Below are 20,725 nucleotides of genomic sequence, written 5' to 3' on the forward strand. Positions count from 1 at the left end.
CCCGGGTCTCTTCCGGGTCCCTCTCGTGGCGTTCCCCGGTCTGGCGGCAGCGTTCCCCCGGTCAGGCGGGCGGCCGCGTGCGTTCCCAGTCTGGCGGGCGGCGGCGTTCCCGGTCTGGCAGCAGCGTTCCCGGTCTGGCGGGCAGCAGCGTGCATTCCCCCAATTTGAACTTGCACATGAATAGTTAATGATCTGTCCCACAGTTAATCCTTGGACTAGCTTTTACTGCAGATAATGAACTTCTCCAATGGTTTCTTGCAAAGTTATAGTTAATCTGGTTCTTATGCAGCCCTTCTGGTGATGTCCATGTATAAAGTCATTGTGTCTTTTGAAAAGTGCATTTGCAATGAATAAATAATTGAAAATATAAAAAAATCATTCTATTTCAAGCCTCATTTCTATTACCAAGCCCATATTTTCAAACTACTATTCCTCCTTCACTGTTTCTAACTTTTGCATTACAGTCACCAATTATCATTGACATATCTTGTTTGGATGTTTGGTCAGTTTTCAACTGTAAGATCTGGTAAAATTTTTTCATTTCTCCCTCTTTAGCTCTAGATGTAGGAGCATATATTTAAATAATTGATCCTGCCTTGCAACATTTCCAAAGAATGTCAGACAGAGCTTCAGAATCTTTCCTCCAAGGAATATCTGGGCTTCACCCTCTCCAGGATGAGCTTGTTTGTTCTGCTAGCAGTCCAGGGTATATTCAATACTCTTCTCCAGCACCAAAGCTCAAAGGCATCAACTCTCCTTCTGTCATCCCTAGTCATTATGCAGCTCTCTGTTGCATAGCAAGTAATTGAAAACACCATGGTGTTTATCAGGCACACTTTAGTTTCCAATGGAGAAAGATGAACAATCTCTTCTTGTGCCATTTGTTGTTGTTGTTATTATGTGCCATCAAGTCAACTATGACTGATAGCAAACCCATCAACAATAGCTCTGAACTCAGCTCTATCTTAACCCAATCTCACTGTCTCTGACTCACTTGTCCACATTGCCATAGTCACTGTGTCAGTCCATCTCACTTGGGGCCTTCCTGTCTTGCATTGACCCTCCACCCTTCTTTTTTTTTCTTCCAATGGGAAATGATTCTTTTTTTAAAAATTTTTTTCTTTTATATTTTATTTATTTTTCATTTCAATGAACATCTACAGAGATTTTAGAATTCCATTCATTCATTGTTGTACCCTTCTCCCTTCCCACCCCATCTACCCTTCTAAGCATGATGTCCTTCTCCAATGACTTGTCCCTCCTGGCATTTTGTCAAAAGTATGTGAGATGAAGATTCATGGTCCTTGTCTCCATGGAGAATCTTGATTTCACTCTCTCTATGATAGACCTCTTTGTTCTCTTGGGACTCCATGGTATATTTAGTATTTTTTTCCCAGCAACACAACTCAATGGCATTGATATTTCTTCTATTATCCTTAGTCATTGTCCAGCTCTCAGATGCATAGCAAGCAATTGTGACCATGGCTTGGATCATATATACCTTAGTCTCTAGAATGACATTGTTGCTCCTTAGGGCTCCAAGGAGGTCCCCGGAAACAAACTTTCCCAAAGTAATTTGTCTTTGATTTCCTGACTGCTGGTGACAAAAGTATTGATAGTGGATCTGAGCAAGATTAAAGAGTTAACAGTTTAAATCTTTTCTCCATCTATCATGATATCACAATGCCCCAGTGGTCGGAGGTTTTATTTCCTTGATGTTGAAATGCAACCGATATTGAAGACTGTAGCCTTGACCTTCTGCACCAAATGCTTCAGATCCTTCTCAGTTTCATTGTGCAAGGTTACGTCATCTGCATAATGCAGCTTGTTGATGAGTCTTCCTCCAATCCTGATGCCATATTCTTCTTCATGAAGTCCATATCCCAAATGATTTGCTCAGCATATAATTGGAAAAGTATACAGACAGAATGAATCTCTTATTTCTTTCTTAATTTTGAACTATTCAGTGTTTCTTCTTCTGAAAAAGTTCACTGGAGGAAGAATTATGAGTAGTCCTGACTCAGTAACATACAATAACCATCAAAGACTGTGAGAAGCTGAGATTTTTGCTGTTGCATTTATAAAGTTGAAGTAATTGGAGTTTTCTGTGCATGTAATCCAAGGCTGAATCTTTTTGAAGTAACTAAGAATCTGACTTGTCTAGAATTTGCTTTTGTAGGAATTTGCCCTCCCAAGTATCTGGTAGACTAATCTATCTTTTAAGGCTACACATAGTGGGATGGTGCTCAATAATATAAAGAAAGGAAAAAACAAAACCAAAAAATAACTTTTATTTGCTTTATAAATTTACTGGGCATAAATGTTAATTGTTATTAGAAATAGTTTTAGAAAGTCTTCCTCCTTTATAAAAAAGAAAATATCATTAGTTTGGAAATATATTTTCTGAATTGGTTTATATACTCTGGAAATAATAACACTAAAGAAAAAATGCTGAACATAGAAAATTCCATGTGACCCAGCTATGGCACTGCTAGATACATACCCTAAGGAAATTAGAACTGAGATATGAATGGAGATATATACATCTATGTTCATAGCAATATTATTCACAATAACAGGAATATGGAAACATCCCAAATGCCATCAATAAATGAATAGATTGAAAAGTTTCAGTACGTTTAGACAGTGGAATACTATGCAGCACTAAGGAACAATGGTTTTGTAGAATATTCTATAACATGGAAGAATCTGGAGAGCATTATATTGCATGAATAACTCACTCTCTTCTCATAAAGAGAAACACTGCTTAAGTCTATTACTGTAAAAATAGCAGGTTAACTAGTAAGAAGTGTCTAAATGTCCAAAAGGTGAAAGGGAAAAGGTCAGTGGGTAGGAAAAGAGTAAAGTTTGAAATCTTTAGGATAATAGCATTTAGTGGGTAGACTGGGAGGAGAGGGAGAGAATGGGAAATATTCAATGGAGACTTAAAAGATAGTGTAACAAGAGGCATAGATTAATGGTAATTCATTATATGGGATTCAGTGTATTTGTAAGATTGTATGAAATACAGTGTAAGAAGGATTGTATGAAAGACAATGTATATGAATAAAACAAAGTAAATGAATTATTGCATGAAAACCAGTTAATTTTAAAAAAACACACACAAATAGATTGAACTGAAAAAGTTTTTAATTGATCCTTTAAATTATTTGTATTTTTTTTAACTGAGGTATATCTTTGAAATTTTGCTCCTTCCTCTCACTCACTGTCATTGCTACTAAATTGGAAGAGATACATCACTGACATTTTAGGCTGAATAATTCTTTGCTGTGGCCTGCCCTGTCCATTGTAAAATATTTAGCAGAATCCCTGACTGCTACATACTAGATGACAGTGGCTCCTCTGAATTTGTCAGATAACTTACTGTCATGCATTTAGGACCAACTCATAGCTGATCCCTCAGTAGTTGTTATGCTAACTCAAGGGCCCCACCTCTCTTAGGGTTCAGATCTATCAACAATTCCTTGAGAGATAAAGCCTTGGGAATCTGTGAGCTGTGAGCTGCTTCCTTCTCTGAAGAATTGAGCTTGAGTTTGAGCATTGTTAAAACTGTACATTCAATTATTTCTATTATTTTTATTGTTATGTGCCACAAAGTCACCTGCAACTCATAATGACTCTATGTACAAGAGATCTGAACTCTGCTGTATGCTGAGCCAACTTTATTGTCTCAGACACACCTAAGCCCATTACCCCAGTCACTGAGTCAATCCAGCTCATCTAAAGTCTTCCTCTCTTGCACTGTCCTTTCATATTCCCAAGCATAATGTCCCTCTGCAAAGACTGGTCTGGTCCCTCCTTGGAACATTCCCAAAGTATGTCAGATGGAGCTTCAGAATCCTTGCCTTCAAGGAGCAGCCTGGTTTCACCCTCTCCAGAACAAACCTGTTTGTTCTCTTAGCAGTCCATGGTATATTCAGTACTCTTCTCCAGCACCAGAGCTCTAAGGCATCAATTCTCCTTTTATCTTCCCTAGTCATTGTCCAGCTTTCTGATGCATGGCAAAATAATTGTAAAGACCATTGCCTGGATCAGGTCCACCTTAATCTCCAGACAGACATCTTCAATCTTCAGTACTCTGGAAAGGTCCTTGACAGCAGAATCTCCAAATATAATTTTCCTTATGGATTCCATTATTTAAATTAAAAATCATAGAATGAAAATACACTCATTCACCTTCTTCGAGTACCGTCTATATAATGAAATCTAAAGAAGCTTTACTTTTAGAGAAGTTTCCTACTTTCAAGCCTATTGACAGTTGAAATGGATGCATCTTTTTGTGAGATGTTGTCCTACAACATCTCAGCTTTACCTTACCAGATCATAAAAATACTTCTCATTCTCTCCATTTCCTGCCCTGTTCCACACACTTGAGGCAACAAAAAATATCTCAAAACATTGCCAAATGTCCCCACTGGGTGAAAAACTATAGAAAAAAAAAAGCTAAATTATTCCTATGAATCCTTTTACAAAGAGCGGAGAAAATAAAAAGAAAGAAAAACTACCTTTGGCCTTCATGGTTGTATTTTACTTAGCACCTTTTGGTATTGCAGGAAAACACATTTTGACATAATATGCATTTAAAGCAACATCAGACAAAACTGCATCATTTCAGTATAATTGAAGAAAGATTGAACTCAGGTAATAAACTCAGCAGGAGGGATAACAATTGAAAAGTGTATCTTTAGAAACCTAGGTGCTTTTGAATGAACAGAAAAAAAAAACAAACCCAAAACCAAAAAACAAAAACAACAAACCACCCTCATCATTGTGACTGCTACTTATACGACTTCTGCACAGTTGGTAAATCTATTTTAAGCAACTATAAATTTGATTTAAATGCAAACTATATTATGAGCCAAATTCTCAAGGGCTTGGACTCATGCATTTCTGTTCGGCACTCTAGAAGGAATAGCTAGGACACATACTAAAATAACTCCTTCACTTCAGTACAATAGAAACCAAATGAGTCAACCTGTTTCCTTTGTTGTGCAACTATAGCAAATCCAAATAAAGTTGCAGTTCCTGTGCACTGCTGTTTGTTAGCTCCACCCTTTTATCTTTTTCTGAGTTGCTGTGATGTCACGCCTCCCACTCAGACAACTGTGAATATCTACAGATATCATTATTTTATCCCGGCAAAAATATATCAGGTCAGTGACTCTGCGGTACAGGGCAAGAATAAAGGAAACACTGCTGACAACAAGCCTGTGCTGTGGGGAGACTCTGCTAACAGTATGTGTTCTGGGGTCAGCAGCAGCAGAATGCTTAGGCTCCTTGTACCTCTACCAGGTAGAGACCAGAACTAACCTCAAGAGAGCAGAGCCACTTTTCTGTGTTCACAGAACCAACATGAGACAAATTAATATCACACCTCTTCATCTGGTTCTTATGAATGGTCTTTGCCCCTATATTCATTCATCCTTTCTTGCAAAAGGAATATTTTTCTAGCTAAGGGTGTTTGTGATTATAAATTCAAGGGAGAGATTCTTCCAGAAAAGGACTTAAGCTGTCCCTGAGTTGCTAACACAAAACAAAACCATACACAAACACACAACCCCCCGCCCCATAGACCCAGTTGCCGTGGAGCTGATTCTGACTCATCCCTACCTTATGTGTATCAGAGTATAACTATGCTTCATAGAGTTTTCAATAAATGGCTATTTTCAGAAGTGGTATCTTTTCTTTGAAGGTACTTTTGGGTGGTAGACTTGAACTGGTTTCCTTTTGGTTAGCTGTGACCACATTCATCACTTGTGCTATTCAGAGACTCTTATTCCCACGGGATCCTTCACAGATAACCTAGATCCAAACTTATTTTCTCAAACAACACACAATATCTTAAATATTCATGCTATAAGCACTAACCGATGTCTTGGAGACATTCAAGTGTTTCTTAAGGACTGTAGATTGGTTGAACATTTTGTTGCCTGTGCTGATCGTCAAAATTATAGTTTTTAAACCATATTGATTGGAAATTGCTCTAATGAGCAATCAAGGCTAATTGATAATTGATACATATTTTTGATATGTTGTTGTTGTTATGTGCTGTCGAGTCGTTTGCGACTCATAGCAACCCTATGTACAACAGCCCTAAACCGTGCTCTATCCTGTGCCAATCTCATTGCCTCTGACACACCCATCCCAAGTACCCCAGTCACTGAATCATTCCCCTCATAGAGGGTTTTCCCCTCCTGCGCTGCCCCTCTACTCTACCCAGCATGATGTCCCTCTCTAAAGACCTGTCTTTCCTTACAACATATCCAAAGTAGGTCAGACGAAGCCCCAGAATCCTTGCCTCCAAGGAGCAGCCTGGTTTAATCCTCTCTAGGATGAATCTGTTTGCTTTCTTGGCAGTCCATGGTATATTCAATACTCTTCTCCAGCACCACAGCTCAAAGGCATCAATTCTCCTTCTATCCTCCCTAGTCATTGTCCAACTCTCTGATGTATAACAAGTGATTGCAAAAACCATGGCCTGTATCAGGCGGAACTTAGTCTCCAGAGAGACACTGTTGCTCTTGAGTATTTTGGAGAGGTCCCTAACAGCAGACTTTCCCATCGCAATACGTTTTTTTATTTCCTGGCTACTGGTGCCAAGAGTGCTGACCGTGGAGCCGAGCAAACTGAAACTGTAAACAATCTCAATCTCTTCGCCATCCATCCTGATGCTACCGTTTGGTCCAGTGGTCAGAATTTTTGTCTTCTTGACATTGAGCCTCAGTCCATATTGAAGGCTGCAGTCCTTGACCCTCTGCAGTAAGTGAATGAGGTCCTCTTCAATTTCAGCGAGCAAGGTTGTGTCATCTGCATAATGCAGATTGTTGATAGATCGTCCACCAATCCTAATGCCACGCCTCTCCTCATAGAGCTCCGCCTCTCGGATAATCTGCTCTGCATACAGGTTGAGAAGGTATGGAGACAGGACACATCCCTGACGTACACCCTTCCCAATTTTGAACCATGCAGCGTGGCCTGCTCTGTTCTGACTACTGCCTCTTGGTCCAAGTACAGGTTTCGCATTAGCACGAGTAAATGTTCTGGGATTCCCATTCGTCTCAGAGTCAGCCACAGTTTGTTATGATCCACACAGTCAAATGCCTTTGCAAAATCAATGAAACTCAGATAGACATTCTTCTGGTATTCTCCGCTTTCAGCTAAGATCCATAGCTTATGTTATTCCAGTGTAGACAACTTTTAACAGGTCCTATGTTATTTACGTGATGTTATAACAGAAATACTGCAAGTGGATGGTTTTAATGAATAGAAATTTATTCTGTCACATTTCAGGAGGCTAAAAGTCTGAATTCCGAGGTAAGAGCTATTGTACATAAGGTCTCTATGAGTCATTGGTGACTCCACAGCACATAACAATAACAATGTAGCAATGAAGAAACAAGAAATAATTAATGCACATATCTAATTCCACCCAGACAAAATACAAATTTCCTTTTAAAATCTTGACATGAGCACTCTAAAATTCATTCATACATTAAAAACAGAAGAAGAAGGGGAGAGGAACTGATTTTAAAAGATAGTTCTTTGGAAATAGTGACTTTATTAAATACTAAAATATGTTTTGAAACTGTTGTTGTTGCTTTGTTGTTATGTGCCATCGAGTCGTTTCCGACTCATAGGGACCCTATGCACAACAGCTCTAAACCCTGCTCTATGCTGCACCAACCGCACCGCCTCTGATACACCCATCCCAATTACCCCAGTCACCGAATCAATCCATCTCATAGAGGTTCTTCCCCTCCTGCGCCGTCCCTCCACCCTCCCAAGCATGATGTCCCTCTCCAAGGACCCGTCCCTCCTGGCAACATGTCCAAAGTATGTCAGACGAAGCCCCAGAATCCTTGCCTCCAAGGAGCAGCTTGGTTTAATCCTCTCCAAGATGGATCTGTTTGTTTTCCTTATTTTAAAATATGTACTGAACTTGTGCAGAATGGAAACTAATTAGTCTGAGCAAAAATAGACCCTGTTATATAGTTTATATTGTAGTGATTTATTATCAAGTCAGAACCAACCCATACCTGACCCTCCAGTGGGTTTTCAGACAGTAATTCATATGGGAGGAGGTTGTTCATCCATCTCCCACTGAGCAGCTGATGGATTAGAACCTCATGGATTTGGGGTTGCAGTGCAGCTTCTTACCTAGGCCACCATAGCTCAACCTGTACTTGATAAGGAGACAAAATCAGTTAAAAAGGAAATGATGATCTCTCTAACCAATGGTGCTAGCAAAATTGGAAATTCCTCTAGAAACTGAAGTAGGACCTACAGCTCACACCACATAGAAATTCAGCTCAAAATCGAGCAGAGAATTAGGAGTATAACCAAGGAATATAAAATTCATCAAAGAAAAACTGGTAATAACTCTAGAAGCTCAAATCTATAGCATACACAGGCATCTAAGCATAATAGAAAAGCAGAAAAGGATAAAATAGATGAATGAATGAGATTTTATAAAAATCAAATTGCTATGCAAATCAGAAAATTTCTTTAAGAGGATAAAAAGGAAACCTCCAGACTTGGAAAAATATTTGTCCATGATGTATCTGGTAAGAGACTCACACTTAACATTTATAGAATACTACTATACTTTAACAAGATTAAGAGAAAACAATCCAGTCACAAAATGGGCATAAGATATCAGTGCACACTTCACTAAAGAAGAAATTTAGATACCCAACAAACACATGAAGACATGTTCAAAATCCCTAGCTGTTAGAGATGCAAATCAAAACAATAGCACCAATAGCCAAGTTCAACAGGGCAGCAAATCAAAAGCTGGCCAGGAGGTGGAGAGAGTAGAACTCTATTCACTGCTGGTGGGAATGTAAAACAGTATAAACCCTATCGAAGGCAGTCTGGTTTTCTCAGAAAATTGGAAATAGAAATACCATTTGACCCAGCTATCTCATTACTGGGAAAATACCCTAAAGAAATCAGATCCGTGATGCAAACAGATGTGTGAACACCCATGTTTATTACAGCATTATTCACAATAGCAAAGAGAGAGAAACAGCTCAACTGTCCATTAACAAATGAATGAACTAAAAAAAGTACACTAAAAAAATTAAAATATTATAGAACATTGAAAAACAATGACCTTGTGAAACACTGTGCAACATGGATGAGTCTAGAATACATGCTGTGAGAAATATCTCATTCACAAGGACAAATAGCCCATATGACCCTTATTACAAATATAGGAAGGACACAAGGTGGAGGAGAGAACAACAAAAGAGTGGATAGATAATAAACACTGCTCTCGAAGAGGTGAAGGAAAGGATTAAAAGGAATGTATGCTTAGGTATTACATGTATGACTAACAATCTGAGACCAGAAACACATTACAAAGAGAAATATGGACTGAGGAAGGAAAAATATTTGCGTCAGTGAACAGATGTATGAATGAAAATCCAACCTTTCTGTAATCTTTCATTAAAATAACCACTTAAAAACCTATAAGCTAAACAAAGACAAAAAAAAATAACAAACCACCCATAGGTGTGATAGACTTTGGAAAGGTCTCTCTCTCTCACACACAGACATACACGCAGAATTATTAATCCATTTCTTAGCCCTATTATAGATTTACTTTTCTGAGCATTTCATATAAATGAAGTCACAAACTCTATTGTAGAAATGTCTATTCAGATAATTTTTTTTTACTTTTATGTATGTTTATGCAAAATGTGTACTCTTTCAAAACCAGTTACCATTATTTTTCTTTTTTCTGCCTCTCTTATCTTTCTCCATGGATCACACTTTCTTGTTTCTTTACATTCTTTGTAAATGTTTTGTTTACAAGTAAAACATTTTAACTATTGCTAGTAATACCAGTTTTTGGTCTCCCTTTGATAACAGGTTTTCATGCTATGTTGTTCCGTTTTTTCCTGTTTGACGTTTTACTCTGGCTTCCTAGAGAGGTTACCCCTGGGTTGGCTTGCAGCAATTATTGGTCAAAATTTCTGTTAAATTTTTTATCCTTTATTACCAGGGGTGGGTGTGTGTGTGTGTGTGTGTGTGTGTGTGTGTGTGTGTGTGTGTGTGTGAAAGGCTTTAAATAAAAACTCAAAAAGTGTATTTTTTTTTTTTGGCTTACGATTAAGCCACCAATTATTTGAGTCTTGGTTATTTGTATCTTATCACTCATGAGAATGCAAAGGCTTTATTTAGCATGTGTGTAATTTTCCACATTATCCGGTATATTAGTGGATTTGATTTTTAGGGTGGTTTCCTAAGAACTTCTCTTGAATAGATGTAGCTTACATGTAGCCGGGTGGGCAAAAACATTGAATATTGGTCTTTCTAACTGGTAAATGTCTTTCATCTACTCTTTTCTGTACAATGCTTGTCTGTCAGATACTATTATATATATTTAAAAATTGAGACAGACTAGGAAGAAGGATTGGCCATCCACTTCTGAAATTACAGGCCTTCGAAGACCCTATGTCCAATAGAGCACACTTAGATTATCATTTGGACTAACAGACATGGCAATTGAAACTGAGGTCTTAGAAATGGAAACACGGAGAAAGAGAAACAGCTGTAAGGAGACACTAGTGATTGAAACGTGGAATGTGAGAAGCATGAATGTAGGAAAATTGGACATTGTTAAGAAAGAAGCGGAACGCATAAGTACTGACATACTAGGTACTGGCGAAATGAGATGGCTTGGCATGGGACATTTTGAGTCAGATGATTATATGATTTACTATGCTGGGGATGAAAAGGTGAGAAAAAAATGGGGTTGGTTTCATAATAAAAAAAAAAATCATTTCTAGATCTATCCTGAAATACAATGTGGTAAGCAACAGGATAATATCCATACGCATACAAGGAAGTCCAGTGAATACCACTATCATTCAAACGTATGTACCAACAACTAGGGCCAAAAAGGAGGAAATAGAAGATTTCTGCCTTCTGCAGTCAAAAATTGATCAAACATGCAATCAAAATGCGTTAATATTGATGGGTGACTGGAATGCAAAAGTTGGGAACAGGGAAGAAAGATCAGTAGCTGGAAAACATGGGCTCGGTGAGAGAAATGAGGCTGGAGATAGAATGATAGAGTTCTGCACATTCAATGATTTATTCATTGCAAATACCTTTAATAAGAAACATAAACACAGGCTAAACACATGGATCTCCCCTGATGGTATGCATAGGAATCAAATAGATTACATTTGTAGAAAGGCTTGCTGGAGAAGCTCAATATCAGCAGTGAAAACCGGGCCGGGTGCTGATGTGGGACAGACCACCAACTACTCATATGCAAATTCAAGCTGAAGTTGAGGAAAATTAAATCAAGTCCACAGGAACCAAGACTTGACCTGAAGTCTGTCCCACTCGAATTTCAAAACCATCTCAGGAACAAGTCTTTTTTTTTTTTTTTTATTGCCTTGAACACCAATAAGCGTAGACCAAATGAGCTCTGGGAGGATATCAAGAAAATTGTCCATGAAGAATGCAAAAGATCATTACAAAGGCTAAAGAAGAAGAAAAGACCAAGATGGATGTCAGATGAGACTCTGAGTATTGCATTAGAGCTCTGAGAAGCCAAAGCTAAAGGAAGAAATCAAGAAATCAAAGAGCTGAATAGAAAATTTCAAAAGGCAGCTCAGGACAACAAGGCAAGATACTATAATGAAATGTGCAGAGAGCTGGAATCAGAAAATCAAAAGGGCTGGACTCGCTCAGCGTTTCTTAAGCTGAAGGAGTTGAAAAACAAATTCAAGCAACAGGTGGCAATAATTAAAGATAGTTTGAGTAGAATGTTGAATGATCAAAGATGTATAAAATGAAGATGGAAGGAATACACAGAGTTACTGTATCAGAAGGAATTGGCAGACACAGAGAAATTTCATGAAATAACATACGAGCAAGAACCTATGGTGATGAAGAAGGATATTCAAGTTGCTATGAAGGAGTGGGCAAAAAATAAAATAAGGCTCCAGGAGTTAACTGCATACCAATTGATTTATTTCAACAGACAGACGCTGCCCTGGATATGCTCACTAAGTTGTGCCAGGAAATCTGAGCTGGGCTGTATGAGAAGGAATTGTGGCATCAGGATTGGTGGAAGAATTGTCAACAACCTGCATTATGCAGATGACACAACCCTGCTTGCTGAAACTGAGAAGGACCCGAAGGGCTTGTTGCAGAAGATCAAGGACTGCAGTCTTTAATATGGATTGAAGCTCAATATCAAGAAAACAAAGATTCTCACCACTGGGCCAATTGGCAGCATCAGTATGGATGGTGAAGAGATTGAGATAGTTAACAATTTTAGTTTACTTGGCTCCACAGTCAACACTCTTGGTAACAGCAGCCAGGAAATCAGGAGATGAATTGCATTGGGAAAGTCAGCTGTGAGAGACCTCTCAAGAGTACTGAAGTGCAATGACATCAGGCTGGAGACTAAGGTGCGCCTGATCCAGGCTATAGTCTTTGCAATTACGTGCTATGCATCAGAGAGTTGGACAGTGAAATAAGGATGATAGAAAGAAAATTGATGCCTTTGAGTTGTGGTGCTGGAGAAGAGTGTTGAATATACCATGGACTGCTAGGAGAACAAACAAGTTTGTCCTGGAGAGGGTAAAGCCAGAATGTTCCCTGGAGTCAAGGATTCTGAAGCTTTGTCTGACATACTTTGGGCATGTTGCAAGGAGGGACTTGTCCTTGGAGAGGGACATCGTACTTGGGAGAGTGGAGGGATGGCGCAGGAGAGGAAGACCCTCGATGAGATGGATCAATTCTGTGAGTGGAGTGGGAAGAATGAATGTGTTTGAGACAGCGAGGTTGGCACAGGATAGAAGAGTATTTAGGGCTCTTGTACATAGGGTTGCTATGAGTCGCAAACAACTCGATGGCACATAACAACAACAACAACAACATGGCTTTTTTTGTTATTTTGTTGCTGTTTTTCTCTTTCTTTTTGTCAGAAGTTGAGAGTTGACTAAAGTCAACTTAAAAGCCCCATAAGCTAGAGAGACTTTAGAGACATGTCAATGGGTTTGTATATGTGGCTTCACCATTTTCCTTAACTTTCTCCTTCATTCTGCTCTGACTGTCCTTTTAGTAGGTGTGGTCTAGAGCTAACTTTAAAGAGTTTACTGTGATCCTAAAATAACTCTTTTCTTTTCCATGTTGTTTCCTTTCCATGTTCTGATAAACTTCTATTTTCTCTGCTACTTCATCATACCCACTTTCATAAGAGCAATATACACCTTTTGAGTCTATGTAGCTTAAAGGGTTAAATGCTGGACTAGTTTAAAAATTGATAGTTAAAACCTACATAGAGGAGCTTCAGATATAGTTATTTGCTTTTGAAACGTAACAATCTTGAAAACATCATGAGGTAATATTACAAAGTACACACACATGAAGTCACCATGAATTGGTATCTATTGATTGTTTCTCTTAGTTTAGTGGGTTCCCCACCCCGCAGACATTTATTGATTTTAACAATTCCTTCTACATGAATTTTCTGTTCCAATAATGTCAACCTCCTCAGATAATAATATTGACTGTGTATATGTTCACATATACTCATCAATGTTTTATAGATTGCTACTAGTGACCACAAGAGCTTCCCAAGCAAGGAGCACCACGACACAGCAAGATGATGGGGTAGCTTTTCCAAGGAAGCGTGTCCTTTCCTCACTGGCTCAGCCTGTTCCTCCAGCTACACTCACATCACCCTACCCAGTGGGTGTAACAAGGGCAGCGAAGAATCTGGCTTAAGTGTCAGGGATTGTGAGGTTGGCACCGGACAGGACAGGTTTCAGATCCGTTGTTTGTATGGTTGCTTTGAGTCTTATTACCTAACAAAAAGCCAAGCTATGGTCTTTTCAATTACTTGCTATGCATCTGAAAGTTGGACAATGAATAAGGATAACAGAAGAAGAAATGAAGCCTTTGACGAAGGCCCACAAGCAGAAATGACATAGTGACTGTAACAATGGGTTCAAGTATATCAGAAATGAAAAGGATAACACACGATAGGGTAGGGTTCAGATGCATTGTTCATAGGCTTCCTGTATAATTGACTCTACAACACCTAGCAACAACTACAACAAAAATGGGATTTTGTTGGATAAGAATTGCCCTGCCATTCCAAACAACTTACTTTATATCTCATGAATGTTGTGATTGATTATTTTTTAGTTGTCCTTGATAGAAAATAATGCCTACTATGGGAAACAAGTTAATAGTTATGAAATTAATGATCAATTAATGTTCACACAATTTCAAAGTGGAAGCAAATTTAACAATCATTTCAGTTTATATTGTCATGAGATTTCCTAAGGATTCTGAATGTTAGCGAGAATCTTAGCTATAGTCAAGTTTTTTGGTACATATTGAAATCACACATCAAGATAAAATGCTTTGGAAGGAGCAGTGGCACTATTTTTGGTTTATTTTTCTAAGAAAATAAAAGCCAGTTTGATTTTTTGTTTGTTTTTTTTTTTTGTTGAGTATACGCAGTTCTTTATTCCAGTTATTACACTGCAACATAAAAAAAAAAAGAGATTAGTCACTTACTTTGCTTTTTAGGAAGGAAAAAAAAATATCTCTTGTACTTAATACATCTTCCTGTAACAGAATTATTAACTTGACACTTTGCCAGATAATTTCTCAGAATCCTGATAAGATTTAAAGCCTTTTGTCTGCCAAATGCATGAGTTATTTTCTTTCCTTTTTCTCTTTATCACTTAAGCCTAGAAGTATTTTTTCCCTTATTATCCACTTATAATAAACAGTTCCATTTCTTCTCTAAATTCCAGCAATTCTTCTACATCATGCTGTACCCAAACAACACCACCATCTTTCCTGTAGCTTAAAAGAATTTTAATAGTAAAATAACGTTTTTAATAAGATGGTTTTGAAAATCAAGGCCTATCATAAGATGCAACCTTTCCAACTTCTATTCCCACAAAAAAACTTACTGACCACCTATTGTTTCTCTAAAGAAAAGTGATTTCTGAGACAGATGGCAAAGTTAAAAATATCTTTTATAAACCTGCTTACAGACTCATTTTCTTTTGTCTCCCCTACAATGTATTTAATGTGCTTCATTTGAATTAAACACCCAGTGTCAGGAAAGACAGAAACAACTACTTTGATTACTCTCTCAGCACACTTATGCATGAACTGAATATTGAAGCATGAACAGAAATACTTCAAGGTCATTCTCTTGATCTCCCTCCAGGTTATTCTTTTCTCCCAAGAGGAAGCTATGACGCTTCCTCTCTTGCTTAAAAGATAGTTGAGATACTAAAGCTTGCTGTTTACACAAGGTCTTAAGTACAGTAAGTATAGATGAAGATCTGCAGTGAGGTCATAGTTCTATAGCATGGAATAAATAAACCAGCTCTCATAAGCAGTGTCTCTTAGCAGCTGTTTAATTACTTCTCTACATTAATTGTGGCTTCATAAAAACTAAAATCCAAACAAACAAAAAACAAACAACAGCAAAGTGAGAAAAAAGTAAACAAGAACATTCTTAATAGCATATCTCCTTTTTACTACCTTTCAACATAACACATATCAATTAAATGTGTGGACATTACAAGTGTCCTAGCAATAAATTTTATTTAATATACTCTCAGGCTTTGGTTACTATAACTGAAAAGACCAATTTTTTTTTCCATCCAGTTTTCCTAATGATGCTAAAAAGATGCATTTGGGGAAACACTTCTCAGAAGTACTAAATCAGCTTTATAGATGGATACCAAGGGACCAGACATAACTCTAATTGCAAGCAATTTGGTTTTTAGATGAAGCATTATTTTGTCAAACTGGATAGACATGACATTTTAAAAGATAATATATTTCTAGCTTAGATTAATCCAGGAGAGTGATAAAAAATATGCACAAAACCATGAAGAGATATGCATAGAAAGAGATGTATGTAGAAAATAATAAAAAAATAATCTCTGTTCACACTTGACACTGAGATAACATTTGTGGTGTTAGCCTAAAATTTGGGTTTTTAGTCATTTCTGGTCTCCAGTTACCTTAATCACAGACTCACGGTGTTGAAAACCATAAACAGCTGTGGGACTAGGATAAGAGGAAGAGTGCTTCTCACATTGGGTAGCAAGACTTGAGGTGAGTAAGACTGGAGGCAAACAAAGTTGTGGTGGCAAGACCCTGGTGAGAATGAGACCCTGGTGAAGAGACTGTGTAATTGCTGTGGACAAATGGTGTCCAGGTGTGACCTTGCATTTGAGCTGGACACAGATAAAGGTTTGGTATTCTTGCAAGATGTTTAAATGAGAAGCTGACTTATAACTGTTTTCTGAGGCAAACGTCATTGATGATTTGGTTATAACTACTCTGAAGCAAACCTTTCTGGGTGATTTGGATTTGACTGATGAATTGAAACTGGAGCTTGGATTTATTGAGGAATTATGTCTTAGAACTGCTGGGCTAGAGCCTATACTTGTATCGTGAGATATTCTTTGTCTCCACTAATTTCTTTAACAAACCCCATTATTGGTACCATATTTGTGAGTCTGTGAGTCAGCAAGGAATAAATGACTCTCTTCTGTTGGGGCTCTAGAGGTACCATGGGGCTGGGCTATGGGCTCTTTATTTGCTCCTTGGCTCTAGGGCAGTGAAGGGCTGTGATATTCTCAGTGCCTTTGACCCTTTCAAAGAGATTCTCATGGCTCTGTGCCTCCAAGTCCTGTTTTTCCCCTCTTTAGACACCTTTCAGGTTTACACAGAGAAGTTCTGGTATAATACTATATTGAGTCAATAGAAATAACTTTAGTCATTATCTAGCTGTTTTATAAAGGGAAGAAAACTTAATCTCTTGATACAATTGACATTCTGGATGGAATGATTCCTTATTGTTGGTAGTTAAACTGTGCACTGTAGAATATTTTTCATAATCTTTTATCTCCGTCTATTAAAAAGGTAGTAGTGTTTTCTACCTCCATATAGTACAATGAGAGACACTACCAGATGTTTCCCAATGAGAAGTTTGCTACCAGTTAAGAACTACTATTTAAGGTGCTTTGATTTTTATTTCTTTCAGGAGTGGCATCTACTTCCTAAGCAACATGCCTCTGGAAGCTCTATGAACTTAGAGAAATGACAATAGCTCTAGACCAGGGTTAAGACCTTTTGTTCATAGGGTCACTATGAGTCATGCTCTACTGGTCAGCACTTAACAACAGCAATCTGTAGACAAAAGCTGAGCTTAGACAAGTTTCTTCTAATTTCAGAATTTCTCCCTGTATCTAGTTACACTCTTTGAATCTATGGGAAACTGTATCTGTTCTGACCATATAGTAGCAGAATCTAGCTTTTCTTTAAAATCTTAATTTCTAGGAGTTAAGGCTAGTTTAGCAACATAAAATTGATGAAAACCATCTGTGTCTGGGTACGTACATATAATAACTATATTTACATCATTATTATATATAGTTATTATATATAGTTATTGCTGTTATGTGCCATCAATTTGAGTATGACCCACAGTGACCTTATGAAAACATGTCAGAACTTTGTCCAATTGTGTGCCATCCTCATCATCTCTGACACACTTTAGCCCATTGCTGCTTGAGAGTCTTCCTCTCCTTCACAGATCCCCCACCTTTCCAAGTGTGATGTACCTCTCTGAGAAATCAGTTTTCCTACCAAAATGGCCAAAGTATGTGAGATGAAGTTTTATTAGTTTTGTCTTCAAGAAGCACTCTGACTGCATCTTCACTAAAACATATCTATTTGTTCTTTTTTTGGTCTATGGTATACTTAGTACTTTTCAAAATCATTCTGAGTGCTAAGTGGTATCCCACTGTGTGAATGTACCACAATTTCTCAAAACATTTGATTGTGGTTGCACATTTGGGCTGTTCCCATGTCCTTGTGATTGTCAATAATGCTGCTATGAACACTGGTGTTCAAATCTCTGTTTATGTCTCAGTTCTAATTTTCTCAAAGTATATTTCTAATGGGAAAGTCTGCTGTTAGGGACCTCTCTAAAGTACTCAAGAACAATGGTGTCTCTCTGGATACTAAGGTGCGCCTCATACAGGACATGGTCTTTGCAATCACTTGTTATGCATCAGAGAGTTGGGCAATGACTAGGGAGGATAGAAGGAGAATTGAGGCCTTTGAGCTGCGGTGCTGGAGAAGGGTATTGAATGTACTGTGGACTGCCAAGAAAACAAACAGATTCACCCTAGAGAGGGTTAAACCAGGCTACTCCTTGGAGGCAAAGATTCTGGGGCTTCTTCTGACATACTTTGGACATGTTGTAAGGAGAGACAGGTCCTTGGAGAGGGACATCATGCTTGGGAGGGTGGAGGGACAGTGCAGGAGGGGAAGGCCCTCTATGAGGTGGATTGATTCAGTGACTGGAGTAATCGGGATGGGTATGTCAGAGGCAATGCGATTGGCACAGGATAGAGCAAGGTTTAGGGCTGTTGTACATAGGGTCACTATGAGTCACAAACTACTCGACGGCACATAACAACAAGAACAACAATATTTCTAAGAGTGGAATAGGTGGGCCATAGGCATTTTGATGTTCAGCTTTTTGAGAATTTGCCAAACTGCTTTCCAGAGTGGTTGTACCATTTACAATCCAACAGTATGTGAGAGTTCTTGTCTCTCCACATCCTCTCCAACATTGATTGCTTGCTGCCCTATTAACCTTTGCACCTGCTGCTGGGGTGAGATGTATCTCATTGTGGTTTTAATTTGCATCTCTTATCGCCAGTGATTTTGAGATTTCTTCATATATTTGTTGGCCATGATAATGTTTTTCTTTGTGAAAAGTCTTTCCATGTCTTTTGCCTATTTTGTAATTGGATTATCAGTCTTTCTTGTGGAGGCCCTGTAGTATTCTGTAAATTTTTGTTGTGAGACACTTGGGAGAGACTGGAGAGCGTTGTGCTGAGTGAACTAACTCAGTCTCACTCACAAGGACAAACACTGCATAAGACCACTATTGTAGAATTAAAAAGATAACTAGTAATATGTATAGGAGGGTCCAAAGTGGTGAGGATGGGCAGGGGGAAAAAATCACAGGATTGCACAATTTGGTGGCTGGAGGGAAGGGGTGTTAGAAAATGGGAAAGATCCAGTGAGGATCTCAAAAGACAGGGCATAAGTCAATGGTGATTAATTTTAGAAAACATGATGAATAGGAATGATAATATGAAATACAATGTGAATGAATGGGGTATTCAGTACTCTTTTTCCAACACCACATTTCAAAGGCATCAATTCTTCTGTCATCCTTATTCATCGTTCAGCTTTCAGATGCATAGCAAGGATTGAAAAGACCATGGCCTGAATCAGGCATACCTTAGTCCTCAAACCGACATCATTGCTTCTCAATAAATTGGAGAGAACCCTGATTACAGATTTTGCAAGTGTAATATGTCTACTAATCTCCTGGTTGCTGGCATCTGGCATTGGTAATATATCTTGTAGTGGTAAAATATTTTCACTCTAGCCCCAAAAATTTGCATTTTCTCTCCCAGCTGATCTCTGGAGAAAGATGCATGATCTCCTTCCTTGTGATTTACAAACTCTGAAAATCCCCCAAAGGGTCAGCTCTGGAGTCAGGTCTGACTCCATGATACTTATCAAAAACAAGACAATATATATTATATATAGCCATTATGTCAGAACCATGTAAAACTAAACCTGCATTGGGTTTGGGGTTATATCTAGCATGAGGCGAGATTGCCCATCTTACTCCCTCAGAAAGACGATTGGATTTACACCTCTAGAAAGCTCTGGCCCTTCTGTTAGGAGCACAGCTCTCTTTAGACTAGAGCACCACTGGTAGTCTGGAACTGAACTGATACTTAATATAATTGTTCTTCTTGAAGGTTAGCTTGTTAATAACAGAAAAACCAAATATTGTTTTATATGCAACAGACATTAAGTTTCTGCTGCGATACATTAGATCGAATATTTTTATATTCTCATTACCTTGAATGATTAGAGTTAGAATTAATGTTAAGATTAGATAGTCCATTGTCCCATAGACTAAGATCTATTGCTGGCAATCTGTTTCTGTGCCCTAGATTTTTCTAAGAAGGTTAATACAATTTTTAATTAAATTATAATTATTAGAAAGTTGCACTTCTCAACAAAGAAGGAGTATCTTGGATTAACTCTCCAATTCTACTTAGTAGATTTGCATGTCTGATACAGTCTCAAATGTTTTCCTGTGTATAGTTTTATTTTATAGCTACCAACTTTTCTTGATGTATGAGTCTGTAGATACAGTGGAACTGTGCTAAGCAAGAACAGTTTTAATGTGCATGTGTTACAGCTAGCTCAGTATCCTGCAAAGCTAAAACTACTTTAATGAGTAAGAGCAATCATTGTTCCTTTGTTCTGTTACTGTGATGAGTTGTCGCTATGTCATCTCCAACTGTGGTGACACATGTGCAGAAAAAGATTGCTTCAGAGGGTTTTCAGAGCTGCAAATTTTCAGAGACTGATCTAGGACAAAAACAATAGACAGACTAGAACTAATGGATGCTCAGGAAACCCCTACCAAAAATAATACAACATATGTTTTTCTAAAGTGCATATGTGTTCCATTTTGTTTTTCACAACTAGTTTTCCAATATTCATACTTTCTGCATTCCATGTTCAACCAGTAAAAGATGTTTGCAGCTGTTTCTACTCATTTTGATCGACTTCCACT

Source organism: Elephantulus edwardii, unplaced genomic scaffold (assembly GCF_000299155.1).
Source record: "Elephantulus edwardii isolate Elephantulus edwardi_28Jun2011 unplaced genomic scaffold, EleEdw1.0 scaffold00078, whole genome shotgun sequence".
Classification (NCBI taxonomy): domain Eukaryota; kingdom Metazoa; phylum Chordata; class Mammalia; order Macroscelidea; family Macroscelididae; genus Elephantulus; species Elephantulus edwardii.